We start from the raw sequence: 24,887 nt of genomic DNA, 5'->3' as shown, positions 1-24,887 counted from the left end.
CAAGTATTAAAAATACAAGGCACAACAAAATACACAAATAATATGTACATAATGTATCAGATAAGGTAATCTCAATAAGATCCAAAAGAAGGTTCAAAAATGTCACTCTATATCTCCACTCAATCCTCTCTCACGACTTGTCATACACGACAGTGAAGGTGATTGGCCTAGCACCCCGATAAGTCCACGGCAACATATAATATGCCCCAAAAAGTCTACTACGGCAGCATGTTCAAGCCCCTAACATATTACGGAAGCATAAGTAATGCCCCTAACATATTACGCCAGCATAAGTAATGCCCCTAACATATTACGGCAACTATGTATGCCCCTAGAGACTATAACCGCAGCGACAAAAAATATATTCAACACTTCTACATCACCTCACATATTATCACTAAACAACTTTCACTAAATCTTACAAATATATATCCACAAATAACTAATACCACAGATTCTACCAAGTCGCACGCTTGTTCCAATTCATGGACTAGGCAGACAAATGTAATTTTTATAAAGCAGATTTGAAAAGCAAGCATCAAAGATTAAAGTCTCACTTACCTCGCTAACGATAATTTATTCAACTTGTAATAGGTAGGACATCAACTAAACAACGACCAACGAGATCAATTGAAATAAAATTTTAAATAACAATATCAATTATGCTATTTCAGCCAAGCTTCAATATCCTTAACTTTTAACCTTACAGCTAGACCTTAGCTTCTCACACCATACCTATTGATTTAACAATAATTTTCTGATATAACTATCCAACATGACACCAACGATGAGGAAAAGAAAAAAATTCTCACACAAAGGTTCATTTCACAAACATTTCCATCATAAAGTTATGTCCTCTTAAAGTTTTTAAAGGGTCGAAACTTCAGCAACACAACAAAATTAGCACTTACGAGAATAAGAAATTTTGTTTTCATCAAAGGACGTGACTATGCGAAAAAGTAACAGCTGTCACTAGTTAGATTTAACTGTTTACAATTCTATATCATTCCAAATTTCATAACCTCCATTTTATAAGTACTCCACCTCAAATTTTCTGGAAGCCAACATGTCCTAGTTATTTCTTTTCTAGCTTGCTGTACTAATTTTATGAACAATACAACACTGTTGTACGTATATTTTAATTCTATGTTAAAGAACAATGGAAAAAAAATTCATACCTTAATAACTGAGAAGCTTTAATCCCACCTCTATGTTCTCCCAACCTATATTTTTTTTCCTCCTATGCTGCATGCTGATTTCTTCCAAGGATATAGGAAACAATATATAGCCCTAGCAGTATACTTATAATGTTATAAACCTGAACTTATAATGTTATAAACCTGAAAACTGAAGAAGTCTTTTGACTTGCCCCTTTTAATTCCTTAATTAATATTAATAATCGGTTATAATTAACAATTAACCCTTCATTAAAAGGAAAATAATAAACTGGATATTACAATAATAATTCGAATCAATTGGAGTAGACATTAAGAATCTTCACAGAAATTTCTTACTAGTTACTTCTTTTAAAATTATTAGTTGACTAGATCCAACAGGAATAATTTATTCAACTGGGGTAGAGGTCATGTTCATAGAAGCTTTCATATATTGAAGTGGTACTTATTTATTTCTTCTTTCCTAAATATAACTTTGAGTAAATTATCATCAATTAATCTCTTGCCACAACCATACGTACAGTTTATTATTAATCAAAATCCATGGAATCTTCTTCTTCTGCGAGTAATTCACAGTACTGTCCTTGATGGAAGTACGATGTCTTTCTAAGTTTTAGAGGTGCAGATACATGGAGAACATTTACCGGTCACTTATATGAAGGTTTGAAGAATAGGGGAATATTCACCTTTCAAGATGATAAAAGGCTAGAGCATGGAGATTCAATCCCAGAAGAACTCTTGAAAGCTATTGAAGAGTCTCAAGTTGCCCTCGTCGTTTTCTCAGAGAATTATTCTACATTGAGTTGGTGCTAGAATGAACTAGTGAAGATCTTGGAAGGCAAGGACGAAAATGGACAAGTAGTCATACCTGTTTTCTACGATGTGGACCCATCACATGTTTGATACCAAAGGAAGAGCTTTATAGAAGCATTTGCAGAGCACCAATTGAGGTATACGGATGATATTGAGGGACTGCAGAAGGTGTAAAGATGGAGGACTGCCCTAACTGCTGCTGCATATCGAAAAGGATTTGATATCTGTGGCGAGTGAGTAAAAAACACATTATTGCTTTTAATTATAAAAGAAATGGAAGAAGGCACAATCCTATCAGTTTAATTAGAGAGAAAATATAAAAATCCTCCTCAACTATTCAAAGTTTTGCAACTCTCATTCTTAAACTACAGACTGTTTAACACCTTCATGAACATTAACAGTGTGAAATACTTACAAATACTTTACTTTCTCACATTTTCCACAATCAACACTTGTTATTTTTGTAGGATTGAAGCAGAGAAGATTCAGCAGATTGTCGATCACATTTCTTCCACATTATGCAAGAGTGCCTATTCTTTATCTTCTTTGCAAGATATTGTGGGAATAAATGCTCATTTAGAGAAACTAAAATCCCTACTTCAGACAAAAATCAATGATGTTAGGATTGTAGGGATTTGGGGAATTCGTGGAGTTGGTAAAACAACAATAGCAAAAGCCATGTTTGATACTCTATCCTATCAATTTAAAGCTGCTTGTTTTCTTGCAGATGTTAAGGAAAATTCAAGAAAGAATGAACTGCATTCTTTACAAAATACCCTCCTCTCTGAACTGTTAAGAAAAAAAGATAATTACATCAACAATATGTTAGACGGGAAGTGCCTGATTCCAAGCAGACTTTGTTCTATGAATGTGCTAATTGTGCTTCATAATGATCATTTGGAGTATTTAGCAGGTGATCTTTGTTGGTTTGGAATTGGTAGCAGAGTTGTTGTAACAACTAGAAATAGACATTTGATAGAGAAGGATGATGCAATATATGAAGTGCCTGCACTACCTGATCCTGAAGCTATGCAATTGTGCAATCAACATGCTTTAAAAAAAGAAATTTCAGATGAGTGTTTTAAGATGTTCTCGTTGGAGGTCGTAAATATTGCTAAAGGCCTTCCATTAGCCCTCAAAGTGTGGGGCTCTTTCTTACATAGGAGGGATATAACTGAGTGGAGAAATGCTATAGAGCAAATGAAATATAGCTCTAATTCAGAAATTATTCAAAAGCTCAAAATTAGTTATGATGGACTGGAGCCCATAAAACAAGAGATGTTTCTAGATATAGCCTGCTTCTTTCGTGGAAGAAAACAAGATGAGATCATGCAAATTCTAGAGACCTGTGCTTTTGGTGCAAATATCGAATTGTGTGTCCTAATTGAAAAGTCTGTTGTATTCATCTCTGAAAAAGATACGATCGAAATGCATGACTTAATACAAGATATGGGTAAATATGTAGTGAACATGCAAAGGATCCGGGAGATCGTAGTAGACTATGGCTCCCTGATGATTGCAAAGAAGTGATGCTCAACAATACGGTAAGTAGGCTAAACAATGCCATAATATTTCAGTTTTTATTGTTCATATTCCAAAGACTTATAGCTTCAATTCCAGTCATTCTTGCACGCAAGTCTTTTTAGTTGTTTACTTTTGTAGAAGAAATTAACATTAGTAATATTTGTTGCCTATCGTGGCCTAATGCGTCAAGTAGCCACTTTAATTAACTTTGCCTGGTTTATTTTCTTTTGTTATTATGCCATGAATTAGTCTAGTAGCCACTTAATCTGTTGAACCCAATTTGTTTTTGTGTTGTTTCAATTAAATTCGTTCCATTATTGCATGAAAAGCTATAAGACTCGGCTCTAAAGAAATTCTCAAAAAATCTATTATTTGAAAGAAGAATTACATAATTAACTGGACAAAGTATTTCTCTTAAGCAACATAGTTCTTTAAAAAGACCCACATAATAATATACCTTGAAACATTTAATGGTGTTTTTCAAGAACTTCAAGTGCAATAATAAATAGAGAACATGACAAAATTGGCACGGCGAGTAATCATAATGTCAAGCAGATTTTATACGACATATGAAGTAATGTTCTGTAAAACTAATGATCTTTTTATCAGGGCACCAAAGAAGTGGAAGCAATCTGGTTACCTTATTGTACAGGAGTATATTTCAGCATAGACGCGATGAAAAAGATGAAAAATCTTAGGATATCACACATACATGACGGCTTCCGGTGGAGCCATGATTGCTACCATTACCATGACAGCTCCACTGTGTACTTGTTCAACAACTTACGTTGGTTTGTCTGGTATAACTATCCTTCGGAGTCACTGCCAACTAAATTTGAAGCAAAAAGGCTTGTTCATCGTAGGCTCAGATTCAGTTCACTGCGGTATTTATGGACAGAAACGAAGGTACAATAGTAGAATTCTATTTTATTTTTCTCTCTAGTTATTATAATATTATTTCTTTAAGACTGGTTTATTTGATATACTTTCTATTTTGGCTTTGAGCATTTCCCAGCATTTTAAGATACTAGATTTTAGTATTTTCCAGCATGTTAATTACTTTCAACATATTAACATTAACTTCCTTCACGTTAACATATTTTCAACATGTTATTTAATTCCCAACACTGTCAGTAGTTAACACGTTTCGGCATAATTAATGGGTCTTACTCCCCAACGTATTTACTTTTGGTATGTTTCTAATCAATTAACAACATTTTTTGAAAGAATTTGACAATTATTTCTCATCAAGAATAATTACTTCTCGCATAGATATCATGTCTATAAGCCTAATTATCTTTTATATAAGAAATTAACGTTCTCATGCTTGCTTCGACGTGTCCTTTTTAATCTCATGAATTCTTACCACATTGTTTTAAATGTTTTGACCGTTAGATATCATGCCTATAGGTTAATGACACAAAAACAAGCTGTTATTTGTCTTTGCATGTTAATCACATTAATCGACTTTAATTAACCAAGAAGCTAGCTTGAGACAATTATGTGCTACGTGACGTCCTACTTGTTACGCGTTTTGAGTCCTAGGCAGCATAGCTTTATTTTGTCTAGACCACAAAACAAAAATAGCAAAGTCCAATGCCTCTTGGACGATAGGCGGGACGATAGGAATTAATAAAGACACTAGTTTTATCCTTGTCTTAGAATGCCTTTAGAGTTAACAACCAACCTAGGTGGGGTGGGACGGGTAGTCATTCGGAAGTGATGATATCCAATAGATATTAACGATAACACTAACGACATTGTCACTTGTCTAAGAATTCACCCATTGGGTCGGATAATGATTAAACAAGTTGGGGTTCTGATTCGAATGAGACCAAAAATATTTCTTTGTCTGATTCGATGAATTCTTTTCTTTTATTAATTTTACATGTTCATTTATTTGGGGTAGTTAGCTTATCACATAAATAGTCCCCCTTTTGTTATAAATTATGTCATTTATTTCTCCACGCTTGTCTTATTATATGTTTTTTTGATTTTATCACTTAGATAATCAACAATTAGAAATAACAAAATAACATGTGTTTGTTTATTACTTCATCACTTAGTTAACAATTAAGTTAAAATAAGAGACCTTTATTTGATCACGTAGAATCCCTACGTAAAATATGAATTCGGTCGGGAACCACCTTTGTGGACCTCAAAAGGTGCCTAACACCTTCCTTTCGAGGTAATTTGAACCCTTACCCGAATTTCTGGTGAACTAAGACAAAACAACAAAATAGATTCATAGTATCCTAGACCGGTGCCCTAACGCACCTTAATTCGTTAGGTGGCGACTCTTCACATTCTTCCTCAAATAATTCTGAAAAGATTTTTTCACATCGAATCCCGCTTTTCTCAAGAAAAATGGGGTGCGATAGAATTGTGAAACTGCTAAGGATCTTAGGTTCTAACCAATACGAGTTTGTATTTTATGTGGGATTCTATTGTTTGTCTAAATTTTATTTTAATTTTTTCATTGTTTTGACACCTTGATTTATTTTTCCCATATTAGCCCTTCTCTTTCCCCTTTTATGTGTTTTTCATATTTGTCCATGCCTATCCCTTCCCCCTTTCTCCCTTTTTGTTGTCTTTATTTTGATATTTATTTTTTTTATATTGCTAAGCATGTTATTATATTTTACTATGTGTTATGTTCTACTGCTTTATATAACTAATATCCCGCTCATACTTTCCTCTACTTGAAACCTCTTTTATTTTTCTTTTACAAACGGTTGTGTGGGTACACGGATGTTTTTTCTTAAAACATTCCTCAAAAAATGCCTTGTGGATCGATTGATCAGCTGTGCGTCGACAGTCACAAGCTTTCCTACTCTCGAGTTGTCCACTCGAGGGAACCATGTAATAAACCCTCTTTTGTCCTGTAGTTCTTGGCTACATATTTTTTTAACTAAGAAATATGCATCCCATTCAATGTAGGATGCCTTGACACCCTTGACGCGTTGAATGTTAGTCTGATTCAAAGTTCAAAGGGGTTCACGGCCCCAAAAGAACGCACAATTATTTGCTATGTGTTGCATTTCTATACATTTATTAGCTATCTTGTTGTTTCGTTATTGTCTTAGTTATTCCTTGCTCTCAGTGTCCTTCACTTTGAAGCTCTTTACTCTTAAAGTTATTATCATGCTACAACCTACAATACACTATTAGGGTCTATGCAAAAACTTCCCTTCAGATTATCCTCTTAACTCATCTGTTAGTATATTATCCCTAGGCTCAACTCTTGCTTTTGAAAAAAGTTTTTTCATACAACCTATCATTTTAGGATATTAGTTTCCTAATGTTGTAAATGTTTACATACTTTTGTCTCGTCATGATGTTGTCATACTCATGTCGTACTCTAGCTTTTACAACCTCTAAGTTACATAGAGGTCCCATAACATCTACTCACTCCGAATGAGCATAACTCATTATTTTCAAATGAGTAGAATATTTATTCTAGACTCCCGCGCATGCTCTTTGTTCCTAATTATAAATCCTTTCTTTTAAGGTTGACTAAAGTTGAACATCAGAAATGGACAATCAAGCGACGCTTATCAATCTTGCCAATAGTGAAGCTGAGCACGAGAGTTTGGGGTTGCATCAAAATAGAGCTATTTCGAGCATCAGAAGGTTAGGAAGAAGAATAGAGACAATTAGGTAGATAATGTATGATCTTTAAGGTTCAGTTGAAATGCCACCAGGTTTTCCAGAGACGCTATCCGAAATAGACGTTAGTACTCCTATCCACACCACGGAGTCCCCTAAACTGACAACTTCACCTATGTTTGATCGTGATACGCATATGTCTCTAAGTTAATTTTCAACTGCATTACTAAAAGCACTTATTAGGTTAACAAATATAAGTAAGGATAAGGAAACGGAAGGACATGTTCTTAACCATAAGGCAGGATCATCTCAACAGCCCAAAATGGATAAGATATCTAAATCAACAGAAGGAGACAAGGAGAGAATTGAGGGTTTGAAATTTCTATTATATGATGGGTCAGGAAACCCTCATTCCAATTTAAAGGCGTACCTTGATGAACTAGCAATTGTAGGATAAAGTGATGGTATCAGGAAGAGACTCTTCGTTAGTTCACTTACTGGTCCTGCATTGATATGGTATGCTGATACAAGGATGATCATGGACACTTTTTGAGCATTTTTTAAGACGACTTAAAGGAGTGCACAAGCCCCAGTGTAAAGGAGGCCCAAAGCCATACTTTTGGTACACTTAAGTGGGTTTTTGGAGCCCATTTATGGGAGGGCTCTTTTTTTATTTCTCTATTTTTTTCGTAATGTTGTATAAATAGAACAATGTAGGTTTTATTTACTTAGCCTATGTTTGATATTGTAAGAACACTCCTCTTGTGAGAGAGAGCTCCAAAACCAAAATTAGGGCATAGCATAAGGGTGGATTCTCTTGTGTGTTGTAAAGCTTGATACCTTGGTGCTTGAGAAGTGGACTCCCTCTTGTGTCATTGTAAGAGTTAGGTGTGTGTTGATTGTGGTGTTAAGGTTCCAAGAGTTACAATTCTTGGGTTCTTAAGATTACAACTTCATTGTGTCTAACTATCTATCTTTGTTTCTTATTCTAGTTTTGGGTTTGCCTTGTATTGTTGTAAAACCCGTAGGTTCTAGTTGTTGTAGACTTGTTGTTCTTCATTGAATTATGATAATATAACTTATTTGTTGGATGTTTTAGGTGTTAACATTCGTTGTTCTCTCTATTCTTGTTATAAGTAGCAAATCCGAGAGTGGTCACCAAAATAGTCTCAGGTTTCCTCAACTTGTGGACTATTTTGGTGTATGTTTTCTTGTGTTCTTGTTCATACTTGTATCATTTGGTATCAAATACTTCTTTGATTTTGTTCTAACAAGATTAATCTTGGTATTTAAAGGGTGAAAACTAAAAAAAATCCAGAAAAGTTTAAATCTGTCCATCTTGTTCTTGGCCGAGATTTGTGTTTGTGTGTCTATATCTTGGTAGTAACTTGTTTTTTTAGAGTTATTCAAGTGTTGGTTTCTTTCTCACCAGCACTAAAAGTGTCCAAATCTAAGCTTGAAGTTGAATTTGTTGAAGTTGTTGATATGAACAAGGGGTGGCCATGGTTGGTGTTGTTGTTCTAGCCTTGGCCTTGTTGTTATGGACTAGTTGAGCTCTTGGAGAATTGTTATTGGATAGTCTTGATTTCATTGTTGTGTTCTTGGAGTTCTTCACCACATTCATCATCTTGTTAAGCTTTAAATTGCAAAATAGATCTAAAAAGGTGAAAGACAAATTTGTAGAACTTGTTGGTGAAAGTCTTGTTCACATCACTTCAAAAACTTTAACAACCATTTACCAACAACTTTCCATGATTCAAGGACCTATGTTATAAGGAGGAATACAAGAAAGTCCAAGTCTTGTTTTGAATTTGAAAAAGAAGCTCCAAGACTACAATTTCCTCCATTAACAAAATCCACCAAGTCCAAATTGTGAAATGGTAAGATTTGAAATTGGAAAGTAGATTTTTGACAAACCCGAGGCCAATAGTGTACTGCCACATCATCAAATCACTGTTCACATGACCATTTTAAGCTCAAAATCTGATCTTCTAGTTTTTTTTTTTGTTATTTCTTTTGTTGATTCTATTAATAACTTACAAACTAGTACTAGATTGTAAGTTAGTTTTGTAGTCGTTCTTTATGTTTATGATCCTTCGTGTGTCCTTTTGTTATTGTTTCCCTGAGTCATTGTAGAGGTTTGGTTTACCTCTCAAGCACAGAATACAATCAATCTTGTCACACTTGTGTGATTGAGTGAAGAAACCCGAGAGGGAAAAAAAACTAACGAGAGAGTGTAAGGACCTTTATTTTACAACTAACTTGTTTATTGTTTTGTAGGTGTTTTTCTTAGGTACATTACAATGGAGGGAATGACCTCCAAAACCGTGGGCAACAATGATACCAATATCCTCATGGCTTTTATTGAAGGCCTTAACCGCACTTTGGAAAAAATAGAAGTGAGTCTTGGGAAGTTAGAAATAGATGTAGCATCATTGAAAGGGGATGTATATACTATGAGTGAGAGATTTGAATGAGTGAAAAGCCAAATGAACCTCCCCTCTACTCCTCAATACTATCATGTGTCCTTAAGTGGATATGATCAAATCAATTTTCCTACTATCCCCCCTGAAATGTTACACCAAATGATCAATCCACCGAGATAACCACCAAAAGCTTTCCAAAGCCGAGAGTTTGATAGACCAACCTACCCTCTACTTCACCAATTCCAACAAGAAATATTTAGAACCTAAATACCAACACCAAAATCGAGCCCTCCACTTAATCAAAGACCTCACATTCCAATTCAAGCTCCATTAGACCAAAGAACTTATTTTCCACCCAATCCAAACCCACCTAACCCAAAACAACCAAACCTTGTGGTGGATATGGTGGGGAAGAACGACATGGAGGTTATGAAGTCTATAGTAATGCTTATTTGGGGGAATAAAGAATGAGGGGTAGACATAGAGAGCTAGGCTGACAGGTGAGGGAAGGCTACCAAAACCGAGACTTGGGCATAAACTCCATCAAAGTTAGTCTCCCAATCTTCAAGGGTGAGAGTGATACCAAAGCGTATCTTAATTTGGAGTCTTCATGTGACAAGATTTTTTGACTCAATTACCTCACTGAGGAAAATAAGAGTTGCTATGCGATAGCTCATTTTAAGGGGTATGCTAATACGTAGTGGGAGTATGTTAAGCGGTTCGGGAATGAGGTGATCGTGGGATAACCTCCTCCTTGGTTTTAGTGGAAGAACCGTATGCAGAAAAGGTACTTGCCTGAGACTTATAGGCATGAGCTCCTTGCCAAATTGTACTATTTGAGGCAAGGGAGCAAGAGTGTCATGGCTTACAACGATGAATTTCAATAATTGATGTTGAAAATTAACCACCGGGGAAAGCAAGTAATTCATGACATTGTGCGCTTCAAGGTTGGGTTAAACAAGGACATCTCCACTCGTATGAAGCTTCACAAATTTGACACTATAGAGGGCATCTTCTAAGCGGCTTTAGAGGTGGAGAGAGAGCTCAAAGAGAACTCTTTCGTAGTTGCCCAACCCGAGATCCCCAAGGCTGTCCAAAAACATCCTCCAAGGTATGAAGGTATATTGAATTCTACATCCAATCCCAAAGAGTTTCAATTCTTCAAGTGTTAAGGGTGGGGGCATAAGGCTAGTAAGTGCCCAAATCAGAGGAATGTGATCGTAAGAGAGGGGAAGTTATACTTCCTATGAGAGAAAGTGGTGATTGAATTGGATAAGGTTGATGGAAAGCCTTAAGATATATAGCACGAAGAGGTTGTGATTCAATTTAAGGATGAATTTGAAGATGCGAGCCAGTGTGATGGGCCGTGTGAGATACCTCTCTAAAAGAGGTAAGGTCATGAATTTATGGGCAAATTCCTCTCAAGATGGAGAGGATGATACAAGTATGATCATGAACATGGACACTTTTTAAGAATTTTTGAAGACCACTTAAAGGAGTTCGCAAGCCCAAGTGTAAAGGAGGCCCAAAGCCATCCTTTTGGTACACTTAAAAAAGGTTTTAGAGCCTATTTATGGAAGGACTCTTGTCATTTCTCTATTTGTTTGTAATGTTGTAAATATAGAACAATGTAGGTTTTATTTAATTAGTTTATGTTTGAGATTTTAATAACACTCCTCTTGTGAGAGAGAGATCTAAAACCAAAATTAGGGCATAACATAAGGGTGGATTCTCTTGTGTGTTGTAAAGCTTGATACCTTGGTTCTTGAGAGGTGGATGCTCTCTTGTGTCATTGTAAGAGTTAGGTGCATTTTGAGTGTGGTTTTAAAGGTACAAGAGTTGCCATTCTTGCGTTCTTAAGATTACAACTTCATTGTGTCTAACTATCTATCTTTGTTTCTTGTTCTAGTTTCGGGTTTCCCTTGTATTGTTGTAAAATCCATAGGTTCTACCTGTTTTAGCCTTGTTGTTATTCATTGTATTGTGCTAATATAACTTGTTGGTTGGCTGTTTTGAGGTGTTAACACTCATTGTTCTCTCTATTCTTGTTATAAGTAGCGAATCCGAGAGTGGTCACCAAAATAGTCTCGAGTTTCCTCAACTTGTGGACTATTTTGGTGTATGTTTTCTTGTGCTCTTGGTCATCCTTGAATCCTATACAGAGAAAGATACTTTCAAGTAGGTCTCTTGGGACCATTTGGCAACTGACTTCGTTAGGCAGTTTGACAATAGACTAAAAAGAAAGCGCACAGTTGAGGCAAATTTGGGTAAGCCACAATCCCAGGTTAAGGGAAAGACGATCATCGACGAGACATCCAAACCTCCGAAGCCTGGAGTAAGAGTACCCCAACCTCAACCAATATGGTACCCAGCTCCAGAATTATTTCAATATCCAATTATGTCCAATCCTATTATCCCCGATCCTTCACAAAATATCCTCCACAAACTGTTTGGTACCCGCATCTATCCACTACTTCAAAATCAAACTACATTCCAGTTTATTATCAAAACCTACCCACAAAGCAACAATCTAACAAATCCACCAAACCTCAACATAAGTTTCATAAAATCCTCCAAAACAGTATACTCTTCTGGGTGAACCCATAGAACAGTTGTATGAGCGATTCAAAGATGCGGGCTATATCACACCCGTTGTTGTTGTGCCTTGCGATGCCAAGTCTAGGAGGTATTGCCCCAACCTATCGTGTGCCTATCATTCTGGGATGAAAGGACACCCTACTAAGGCATGCTTTGGCTTGAAGAAAAATATTCAAAAGGTGATTGATACCAAGGTAATAAACGTGACGGGGTCAAATTCTAAGGCTGCTTGATTTTCTAAGCTTTATTGACACTTGTTGACAATGGTGAAGAGGACAAACAACATAGTGATTCTCCGCTCCATACTCTCAGACACTTGGAACTTTCAATTTTATTTTATGTTTTCTTGCCTATGTAATCTGAACTACAGTCGACCTGATTCCCCTATATGAGGGATACGTAGGCGCTCATTTAATGAGTTTGGTCCCATCATAATAAAATCTTTTTTTCTCCTCCCCATTTTGTCCTTTTATAAATGGAGTTGAATAAATCAACAATGTGATGTTTTGAGTCAAAAAATCTGATGTTCAACAAAAATCAACCTTATTCATTTCCTATCTTTTCTTATCTTCTTTACAATCACAATTGCAAATTTGATATTATGTTCTATCACTATCGTGCACCTAGATCACTTATTAAATCTTAGTTTTCTTCTTAGAATGCCTTTGTTTCAGATTTATTAAGTTTCAAACTTATGCGTTATGTGATAATTTTTGTTTGCCTTACTTTATTTTAAGGTTGTCTAGCATTTGAACATCGAACTCAAGTGACAATCTGCAATATGACAAATATGCTCAATGTCCGAAAAATTTTTAGTCCTCCTTCTCATCGTCCAAGGCAAAACACTATGACTCCTTATCCTCGCCTTACCCATACCCCTTCTCAGTAAATCTTTTTTGCATGTGACACTTTTGAAAGTGAAAGAAACAATTTAATGAACGTTGGCGAAGGCTTTGTGACTTAGAGAGAAGGATGAATAAGGAACTGCTTTATAGGGGTATCTACGACTTGAGGTATGAGAAATTATGTATGCATCCGAGGGTTGAGTTACCTACGAGGTACAAAGTCCCAAATATCAATGCATTCGACGAGTATTGAGACCCAATCACATATCTGAAGGACTATTGCGGCAGACTAATTGGCATAGGACAAAATGAGGCTCTCCTAATGAGATTGTTTATTCAGAGTTTGTCCGGAATGACACTCACATGGATTGCCCAACAAGACTTCGACAAATGGCATAATTGGGAAGAATTGGCTCAAGATTTTGTGAGGTAATACAATTTTAACATCAATACTGATCCGACAATGCGGGAATTACTTGAGATGAAGAGAATGGACCATGAATCTTTTGAGGAATATGCCATTCGATCTAGAGGCTTCCAAAATACGTCCTTCTGTACCTCATGAGGAATTGGTCCAAATTTTCCTCAAGAAACTAGATGGAATATATTTTCAGAAAATGTTCTTCCTGGTTAGTCACAACTTTGAGAGTCTAATTTCGATTGAAAAGAAATTAGAACATGAAACGAAGAATCCATCTAAGGGAGAGAAAGAGGATTCATCACCCTCCATACCTCAAATGCAAGGTTATCAAAATAATGAAGAAACCCACACTGTTTTGGTTCTCGAAACAAGGATCATCGGGCTCAATCCTACTCTGTCCAACAAGATCTAAGACGTTCACAAAAGAAACATAAAGTGCATCACATGAATAGACATTCCTATTTCACGTCACTATTTTACCCGTCGTACGGCTAGCAATATTTTCTTGTTTTCTCTACATTTCTTTGTACTCATGAACTACGTTCGACCTGAATTCCATTTGTATATGTAGGCAACTCACTCTGGGTCCGGTCTTAATCTAATAAAACATTTTCTTTCCCTACTTTCTTTCAATTCTTACAATTCCAAAGCGACAGGATAATAGACCCGACTCTTGAGCATATAAAGGCAGATTACAATTGAGGTTACGATATTCAAATGTAGGACAACCATTTCTCTTGAATTAATGTTTTCTTTGAGTGGTACAGGAATATAAGACTTTGAAGACAAAATCTGGGGCAGAATTTATGAGGTTTCATGAAAACCTCAAAAATTTTACAAGTAAACAATATTTCAATGACGTGCGAAAGACGCTTTACATTCTAAACTGGGGAAATTTTTTTTGAGAATTCCTCAAGAATTTCATCACAATGGAGTACAAATTCCAATGGTTCATGGAGTAGAAAAAACGACCAAGGAGTCGACTCGGGCATGGTACAAATCCATATTTCTTTTTGACTAACAGATTTTCTTTAAGTATAGGATTAACAGGTACAGATGAGACAATCACTCTATTACGAAAGACATATCATACAATCCAAACATCATGATGAGAGGCCTCACAATTGATCCAATAAGACGACAGATACGCTTTCTTATCTTCTATTATTTTTATCGTTATGGTCGTTTTCTACATTATTCAAACTTCTACATATACACATATATCCGCACTAACCATTTTTACCTAGTTGAGTTAAAAGCGGTAAGACTAACAAGTACAAATTACTCTATGATGAGAAGCTAGGTAGCTGATTCCACGATTCCGTAATACATCAAAAAGCTCAAAGCTAATCCCACGACAAGCAGTCGAACAGCTGACCCACGACGAGCAGTCAGAAAGCTAGTCCCACGATTCCAAAATGCATCGAGAAGCTCAAAGATGATCCCATAACAAGCAGCCAGACAACTAATCCCACGATTCCACAATGCATCAAGAAGCTCAAAGCTGATCCCATGATGAGCAGCCAAACAACTGATCCCATAATTCCATAGTGCATCGAGAAGCTCAAAAGCTGATCCTACGATGAGAAGCCAGAAAGCTGATCCCATGATCCCACAATGCATCGAGAAGATCAAATCTGATCCCACGACGAACTGCCAAACAGCTAATCCTACGATGAACAGCCAAATAGTTGATCCCATAAATCCACAGTGCATCGAGAAGCTCTAAAGATGAACCTACGATGAGAAGCCAAACAGCTGATCCCATGATTTCACAGTGCATTGAGAAAACCAAAAGTTGATCCCATGATACAACAGATACGTTTTCTTATTTTCACACTCACTTTATGTTTATCAATTGTTTATTTCTTACATGTCTAACCTTTGTTACTTAGTATGATGTAAAGACGCAGGAAACAGAGAAGGAATAACAAACAGAGACAATTTTCATTCCTGTTTTTGAAATATCACCCCATCTATTCATCCATTGCATGAACTTATCCTGAAACTCACCTACTTCAACATTCTCAAACATCTCCATACGTCATTATTTCAAATCCTATTCATTACCATCTCACTGACCCATGATACCATTGTTGATGCCCCAACCGTTATCAATAACATCTTTGGAAATATTGTTCATTCCTAAATCTAGAATTACACGCGGCCTGATTCTCATAAAACCAGAGATACGTAGGCGACTTAAAATCAAAGTCTCGGCTACACTATTTTTTAAAACACCTTCCATTGCTTTCTTCCTAACAAACTATCATCTTGGTCGGATAAAATTGGATACTACGTCAACTTTTGTTGCTTGACAATTCTTTTATCATTCTCAATAAATGAAGGGGCAGCTGTTGACACCCAATTTTGACCGTCTGATACTCCTTTTAGGCTATTATTTTAGCAAAATTACTAATTTTAAATGTTAATATCTTTTACACATTTTTCTTGTATCAAACAGATTTTTGACGTGTCACATTCATGGTTTTAATATCCAAATTATTTTACCACCTTACGGTATCATTCTTACAATTCATTAATTTAAATATAATATTTCTCAATGTATCAATATTTTGTTTGTAAACATGCACACTCAAAATTTTCAAATGCATTGTCTATTATTATTATTGTTGTTGTTGTTGTTGTTGTTATTGTTGTTGTTGCTATCAATAATTTTATATAATAATTTTACGTAACATCAATTTTTACGTGCTTAGATTATTTTAATATTGATGTCTTATTATCTTTCTTATCACATTTATTAAAATAACAGCTCTAATCCAATTCAATTTCTCAATTTATTTATTTTCTAGCCACTTTAATTCAATTTCCTCTTTTTGCATTTAATTGCTAACCAATTTTTGGTCAATTTATAACAATTATAGCCAAAATTGATTCAATTCTTGAACCCTTTTTAAATAATTTTGATCTCAGTCGTTGATCAAAACTTATCCAACGGATGAGATCGTTCAACTCATTCTTTCCTTTTTAATTCAAAACACAAAACCCTAATCCTTTTTTCTCTCAACCAGTCACACAAAGGTTCTCCTTCTTTGTCTTTTCTCTTTTTCTCTCTTTAAACCCAATCTTTAAATCGCCTCACTACCGAAAATAAGACCCGCCGGCGACCACAACACCAGCACGGCTCGCTCTCTCCACAGCCGCTGTCCCCACAACCACATCTTCTTCCGCCGCCAGACGCCACAACACCATCACCTCCGCAACAAGCAGACAACCACCACCGCTTTTTCTACTCTCTGTTGTCTAGCCGGCCACCAAAGAAAATCCCACCAGTGACCACCGCTTCTTCTATCAGCCACCACCGCCATGTGGCTAAAGCTCTTTCGGAGAGCCAGCTGCCAAGAGTAGCTGACTGCCATGACGGTGAACCTCGCTGCTGCTCCATCACAGCCGAGCAACAATCGCTACTGACCATTACCTCGCTCACTCTCCAGCAACCAGCCGACGACCCTGCTGCCGCTTTTGGCTAACTTCTAGTTGAAAAGCCACTGCACTGCTGACCCATTTTTCATCAAAAAATGATGGATTAGGAGTTATACCTAGGTTTGATTTCGTATTTAAATTTATTTCATTTCTCTTATACCCCTTCTTTTCTTTTCTACAGATCACGCGGTGTGAATTTGACGTTACTTGATTAGGATTTTGTTTCTTGAGCTTGTTAACTTACCTAGATTAATAACATAGGTTAAAACATCCAGTTGCCATTGTTTAAATTCCATGTGCTGGGTTACAATTTGGAGCAGTCTTATCGTTGAATGTTTATCCGGCAGTATTGTGATTGATTGATTATTTGATGTTTTAGTATAATTAGATATCAATTATTTTGTTGTTTGGGTAGAGTTTGATTTCGAGTAATTACTTAATTATATTACTCACTTTCAAATTGACTCACTCTCATTTAAATACTTATTTGACTAATTTTGGTAAGTTTTATTGATAGTGTTTGCCTTATTCGATTCTTCTTTCCTTGGTTGAATATGTGATGCTTAATACAACTTCATTATATATGGTAAATATAACCTGCCCTGTAAAAGATCGGATCATTCTTATGTTGTGACTGATTAATGTTCCTTTTTCTTTGATAAATGAATTCTTACTTGTTTAATTATGGTAATGTGGATATAATTTCGTCTCTTAATTGATTTCCTCATTGTTTAAAAAAAGGATTTTTTCTTAATAGATGGGTGAAATATTTTCTTCCTTTTTATCTTTAGTGGCCGGTCACACCATTTCGGGTATAAAAAGACAATCTTCTTTCAGTATTAAGGAATGAACACTCTCTTCACTCCTTTACACTTTACAGTACTTTGCACTCTTTCAATACTTTAAATAATTGGCTCTTGACTTTCTAAAAGACAAAGCTCGGCTTTTGATTTTATCTGCCACTTGATTACAACATCGGTGTTTGAATTTTCATTTCCTCTAATTCTCATATTTCTTCATCTAATCGGTTAGTTTTCGTATCTTTTCTTAGCTCTTAATGATAGCTTGTTATAATCTTTGTGACTGTTTGCTTACCTGTTGTGTTTCCTATTGATGGTTGATATCCTGCTTTCTCGATGAGCGTAAGAATACATGTTTGCAGGTTGCTCCTGGTTTAGTGTCAAAAATAATTATTTTCTGTGGTTGTGTGTTTTGTTACGCTTGAGCAGGCATCATATTAAGCAAAGATCGGATAATGTTACCTCCTAATCGGTGTTTAGCAGTTTTCAGCATTTTCTTTCATTTTTGAAATTTGGGTCTGTAATAATTTTGTGTAAATATTATTTTTTTATAATAATAATATTGGGGTTCTCGGGGTGGGGATTTACGTTCTCTATGAATAGTATAGATAGACACAACTTAGATTTTTTATGTGTGTTATATGCTACGTGGATCATTTAGGCACACAAAATTAGGATCTATTAACAGATTCGTTTAGACATTTTTATTAATTGGTTTTCTTAGAAATCTTGCTTTAATGTTTTTTAATTAACACCCGACATATTAAATTGAGTTTATGCATGCTAATACCTCTTTTGACATGTCCACGTTGAATTTAAGCATGATAATATTTTCAGTATGTTGGGCTACTACATTAAATTTCTACATGTTAAACACTACAACTTATTAACATGTCATTGCATGTTTCGGCGTGTTAACACAATTTAGACATATTAAAATAAATTTGAGCATGTTAATATTGTGAGCATGTCAATAATTAATTTTTGAACATTAATACATATTTGGCATGTTAGACACTCGGATTAAGTATGTCATTTTATGTTTTCAACATGTAAATAATATTTAAGCATGATAATATGGTATGCATGTTAACAATTAATTGTATGCATATTAATGAATTCTTCAACATGTTAAAAACAGTTAAAAACTGGAATTAATTATGCCATCGCATGTTTTAGCATGTAAACACAAATCTAAGCATGCTAATATTTTTTTAGAGCATGTTAACATTAAACTTCTGCACGTTAATGTATTTTCAGTATGCTAAAACACTAGATTTCAGCATGTTGTATTTGAGTATTTTCCAGCATGTTGAACAATATATTTGAGCACTTATGGCATGTTAATATGTTAAACAGTAGGCTTGAGAATTTACCAACATTTTAAGATACTAGTTTTAGTATTTTCCAGCATGTTAATTACTTTCAACATATCAACATTAACATCCTTCACGTTAACATATTTTCAACATGTTATTTAATTCACAACAATGTCAGTAGTTAACACGTTTTGGCATAATTAATGGGTTTCATTCCCCAACGTATTTACCTTTGGCATGACTTTAATCAATTTACAATATTGTTTGAAATAATTTGACAATTATTTCTCATCCCGAATACTTACTTCTCGCATAGATATCATGTCTATAGGCCTAACTATGTTTTACACAATAAATTAACGTTTTCATACATGCTTAGACATGTCCTTTTTATTCTCATGAATTCTTACCACATTGTTTTAAATGTTTTGACAATTACTTTTCAATAGAGAATTGTGAGATCCTTAGATATCATGCCTATAGGTTAATGACACAAAAATAAGTTATTATTTTTCTTTGCATGTTAATCACATTAATCGATTTTAATTAACCAAGAGGCTAACTTGAGACAATTATGTGCTACGTGATGTCTTACTTGTTACGTATTTTGTGTCCTAGGCAACATAGCTTTATTTTGTCTAGACCACAAAATCAAAACAACAAAATTCAATGTCTCTTGGACGATAGGCGGGACGATAGAAATTACTAAAGACACTAGTTTTATCCTTGTCTTTGAACGCCTTTAAAGTTAACAACCAGCCTAGGAGGGGTGGGACGGATAGTTATTCGGAAGTGATGATCTCCAATAGATATTAACGGTAAGACTAACGACATTGTTCCTTGTCTAAGAATTTGGCCATTTGGTCGGATAATGATTAAACAAATTGGGGTTCTGATCTGAATGAGACCAAAAATATTTCATTGTCTGATTTATCGAATTCTTTTATTTTATTTACCTTACATGTTCATTTATTTGCGGTAGTTAGTTTATCACATAAGCAGTCCCCCTTTTGTTATAAATTATGTCATTTCTTTCACCTCGCTTGTCTTATTTTATGTTTTATTGATTTTATCACTTAGATAATCAACAATTAGAAATAACGAAATAACATATGTTTATTTATTACTTTATCACTTAGTTAACAATTAAGTTAAAATAAGATACCTTTACTTGATCATGTAAAATTTCCACGTAAAATATGAATTAGATCGGGAACCACCTTTGTGGACCTTGAAAGATGCCTAACACCTTCCTTTCGAGGTAATTTGAACCCTTACTCGAATTTCTGGTGAACTAAGATAAAACAACAAAATAAGTTCCTAGTAGCCTAGACCGGTGTCCTAACGCATCTTAATTCGTTAGGTGGAGACTCTTCACACTCTTCCTCAAATAATCTCGATAAGAGTTTTTCATGTCGAATCCCGCTTTCCGCAAGGAAAATGGGGAGCGACACTTGCTTATGATTAAGTATGTTAGCTAAGCCTGTCAAATGGGTTGGGTTGACTCGGCCCAGTCTGGCTCGAACCGGCCCATTTAATGAAACCGGCCTGGTTTGATCCGGACCGGTAAGCCCAAGGGTTTCAGGGTACCGGGTCCCTGGCCATTTTTTTTTGTTTAGGGCTCGATTAACCCGGCCCGGACCTAACCCGGTTGGGGCTTGCCGGTTAACCAGCCTGGCCCGATTTTAATTTTTTTTTTTTAATTTTGGATTTTGGGCCAAACTAGCCGTTGGCCCAACGGCTATATAGCCGTATTTTGGTCCAAACAACTACTTTGGGCCCATTAATTAAAAAAAAAATTACTTTTAAAATTATTTCTTAATTCCAAAATATTTTCTATAAATACCCTACACCTTCAAATTATTTTTCACACAATTTTTAATTGTCTCAATTCTCAATTCTCAATTCACAAATATTCTATAAATTTAATTTTCTAAAGTGCTCACTTTAATTTTTTAATTTTGCGATTACAAAGTACGAGTGAAGGTTTCTAAAGTCGCAACCTTCGAATAGTTCCAAAATTTGATATTGTCGTTCCATCTTTTATGTTTAAATTTTATTTAGTGTATTAATTGTTGAATATTTAATTTTATTATATTTGTGTATTTTGAATTTTTTTAGTTTAATTTATATTATGGATAAATTAAGAAACCTCGCTACTAAAGGTGTTAAAATTTTTTATTCCGGAAGCGGTAATGGTAGTGAAAAGCGAATTACTAGCGGTAAAGGTAGTTCAAGTAGTAGATATACCCGTGTGCTTTCGAAGACGCTTAGTCAACCTTTTGAGGAAGAAGTAGGTGTACATTTAGGTGTAGGCGCTCACGATATGGATTATGTAGAAGCTCAGAAAAATTACGATGTAGAAGAAGAAAATGAAGTAGATGCAGTTAATTTAGATGAAGATGATGAAAATATTGGTGAAACACCTGCAGTAGGAAATGCTTACATTAGATATAAATTAGTTAATCTCCCTTTTCGTCCTCCTCGTGCCCCAAGAGCTCGTAAAACAATTTGTATTGCATGACAATTTTTTGAACGTATATCAGATACTGAGGTGCAATGCAATATTTGTCAATAAATATATAAGCATAAAAGCATAAGCAAGCAAAGAGGTACGGGTATGTTAATGAGACATATAGGTGATGCTCACGAAAGAGAGTTAAATATTGTACGAGGTGGTAGAGATGTTAGTGGGCCAACGCAAACTAGAATGGACCCAGCAACCAGTCAGGTAACGAAGAAGTATAATAAATTGAGGGACTGGGAAGAAATAGAAAAAATCATAGTTGTGGGTTGTTTGCCTTTTAGTTTTCCTTCTTCTGATGCCTTTATTTATTATATTCAAACAATTTATAATCCTATGTTTAATGGTGTTCCTAGAAGTTCTTGTCAATCTGATATTTTTAGACTTCATTCACAATATTGTTTTTATTTATCAACATTGTTAAAATGTATTCAATGTAGACTGTCCCTAATTTCTGATCTTGGTCGTGCTGTAAATAAAAATAATTATTTAACCGTTATTTATCATTGGATGGATAGTAATTTTGTGATGCAAAAATGTATTCTTGTTTTTTTATATGACGAAGATCGTAGACATACTAGAGATTTTATTGCTGATTTATTGTTAAAGTTGCCAAATTTTATGGTATCGAAAATAAAATCTTATGTATTGCTTTTGATAATGCTTCTAACAACAAGACTACTATAAAAAAATTAAAATCTAAGTTATCTCCGCCGTTGCCTGAAATTTTCATATTAAGTGTACATGTTATATATATAATTTAATTGTAAAAGATCGTTTTGAGTTTTTTGACCTTTATATTGAAAAAATCCATTTTGTTGTTGGTTTTATTCAAGGAAATAATCGAAGAAAAAGAATTAGAGAATTTAAAGAATTAGAGAATTTAAAGTTAAATGTCAAGAAAATAGACTTGCACCGAAATTGATGCCTGAGGAAATTGATATTAGATGGAATTCTACGAATGATTTTTTAAAAACTTGTTATAAATATAGAGTTCCTATTACACTAGCTTTTAACCAACATTGCGGTTCATTTGTTGATTCTGTTGATTGCATGCTACATGATTCTGATTGGGTTGTAATTAATGATCTTGTTAAGTTTTTAGAAAAAATTTATGTAGCTACAGTTGAATTTTTCAGTGCTTATTATCCTACTGTTTGTAACATTTTGGCATATATAGCCGATATTGTTAGTTTGCTCAAAGAATATAAAAATAAAGAAGGTTATAAAGAAGTTGTTGGTGCCATGTTTACTAAATTTTAAAAAAATATTTTTTCCCGATTCCCCCTATTTAGTTGGTTGGTGCTATGCTAAATCCGTGCATGAAATATAATACTATGTGCCACTTTAGTACTATTATTTATGCTAACTTAGAAATAAATACTAACAATGATTCTGAACAAGTACAACCTGATTTGTGGAAGGCTATGGGTGATGTGAATGAATAAATAGAAAAATTATATAATCACTATGCTGATTTATTTGATTTAGCCGCACCTACAAATATCACTCCAACTGTCGCTCCTCATCCTTCCGAGGAGCCATCATCTTCTAAAAGACCTGCACATAGTAGTTTTTCTGATTCCTTTTATGATTTACCTTGTTGGAATAGTGTTGATGACAGAGCTTATACATCAACTTATCGGGAAGAGCTGAAATATTATCTTCGGTCCCCGCCTGAGAATCGCAGACGACGGATCAACACGTTGGGTTAGTGGAGAAGTAATAGAACACAATATCTTGTGCTTTCAAGATTATCTAGAGATATCTTGAATGTTCCAATGTCAATCGTTGCATCAGAGAGCGCCTTTAGTCAGGGACGACAGCAGCTTGGAGACAACCGATACTTATTGGAAAGCAATGCAATGAATGTTCTAGTTTGCCTCAAAGATTGAATTAGAGCGGAAATAAGAAAACAAAGAATGGAACCCGAGCCGAACGACGAACTGAAACTTGAAAAAATTATGTCTTCACGGGAGAACTCAACAGAATCAAGTTCAATGCATGGTTTTGCCCCCATTGACTTTGACTATCCTATGCAAGTTCCCGTTAATATTAACATGAATGAGTTGGAAAAAATGATGCATAATTTGTAGATTTTTCGTTCATGTAAATTATAAATTTTGGATCACTTCGCGATCAATAAAATTCAATATTCATTTACTCCTTTGCCCTTACTTCGTAATTTTTTTCATTTAATGATTTAAATTGAATATCTATTTTAAATTAAAAAATCACTTCTAATATATTATTAATTTACTACCAAGTATTATTAATTTATTACATTAAGTAGCATATGTTTTGTATATTTCTGTATATTTAATGTATACATGTATATGTGTTTTATAAATTGTATATATATTGTAGTGTTATATATATATATATATATATATATATAAGTATATTTTATTTAAAGTAGTGCATATACATTGAATGATGCGTATATGTGTGTATATATCTTCTATAGACATGTATATTTAATGTATACATGTGTATATGTTTTATAAATTAGTATATAATTATATATATATATATATATATATATATTATTGTAATGTATATATATTATAGTATATTTTATTTAAAATAGTACATATCTGTTGAATGATGTGTATATGTGTGTATATATCTTATACAGACGTGTATATTTAACGTATACATGTGTATATTTTTTGTAAATTAGTATATAACTATATATAACTATATATTGTAATGTATATATATTGTAGTATATTTTATTTAAAGTAGTACATATACATTGAATGGAGCGTATATATGTGTACATATCTTCTATAGATGTGCATATTTAATGTATACATGTGTATATATTTTATAAATTAGTATATAACTATATATATATATATATATATATTGTAATGTATATATATTGTAGTATATTTTATTTAAAGTAATACATATCTATTGAATGGTGTGTATATGTGTGTATATATCTTCTATAGACGTGCATATTTAATGTATACATGTGTATATATTTTATAAATTAGTATATAACTATATATATATATATATATATAGTAATGTATATATATTTTAGTATATTTTATTTAAAGTAATACATATATATTGAATGGTGTGTATATGTGTGTATATATCTTCTATAGACGTGTATATTTAATGTATACATGTGTATATGTTTTACAAATTAGTATATAACTATATATATATATATATATATATATATATATATATATATATATATATTTTAATGTATATATATTGTAGTATATTTTATTTAAAGTTGTACATATACATTGAATGATGTGTATATGTGTGTGTATATCTTCTATAGACGTGTATATTTCATGTATACATGTGTATACATTTTATAAATTAGTATATAACTATAATTATATATATATATATAT

The 24,887-nt window shown here is 34.1% G+C and overlaps 1 pseudogene; it reads left to right on the top strand.

The window, feature by feature from the left end:
- The first annotated feature begins 1,718 nt into the window (after positions 1 to 1,718).
- Positions 1,719 to 12,686, top strand: LOC107849378 (annotated as a pseudogene).
- The last annotated feature ends 12,201 nt before the right edge of the window (positions 12,687 to 24,887 follow it).

This window comes from Capsicum annuum, chromosome 12 (assembly GCF_002878395.1).
Source record: "Capsicum annuum cultivar UCD-10X-F1 chromosome 12, UCD10Xv1.1, whole genome shotgun sequence".
Classification (NCBI taxonomy): domain Eukaryota; kingdom Viridiplantae; phylum Streptophyta; class Magnoliopsida; order Solanales; family Solanaceae; genus Capsicum; species Capsicum annuum.
This window is presented reverse-complemented; position numbering and strand designations above follow the sequence as displayed.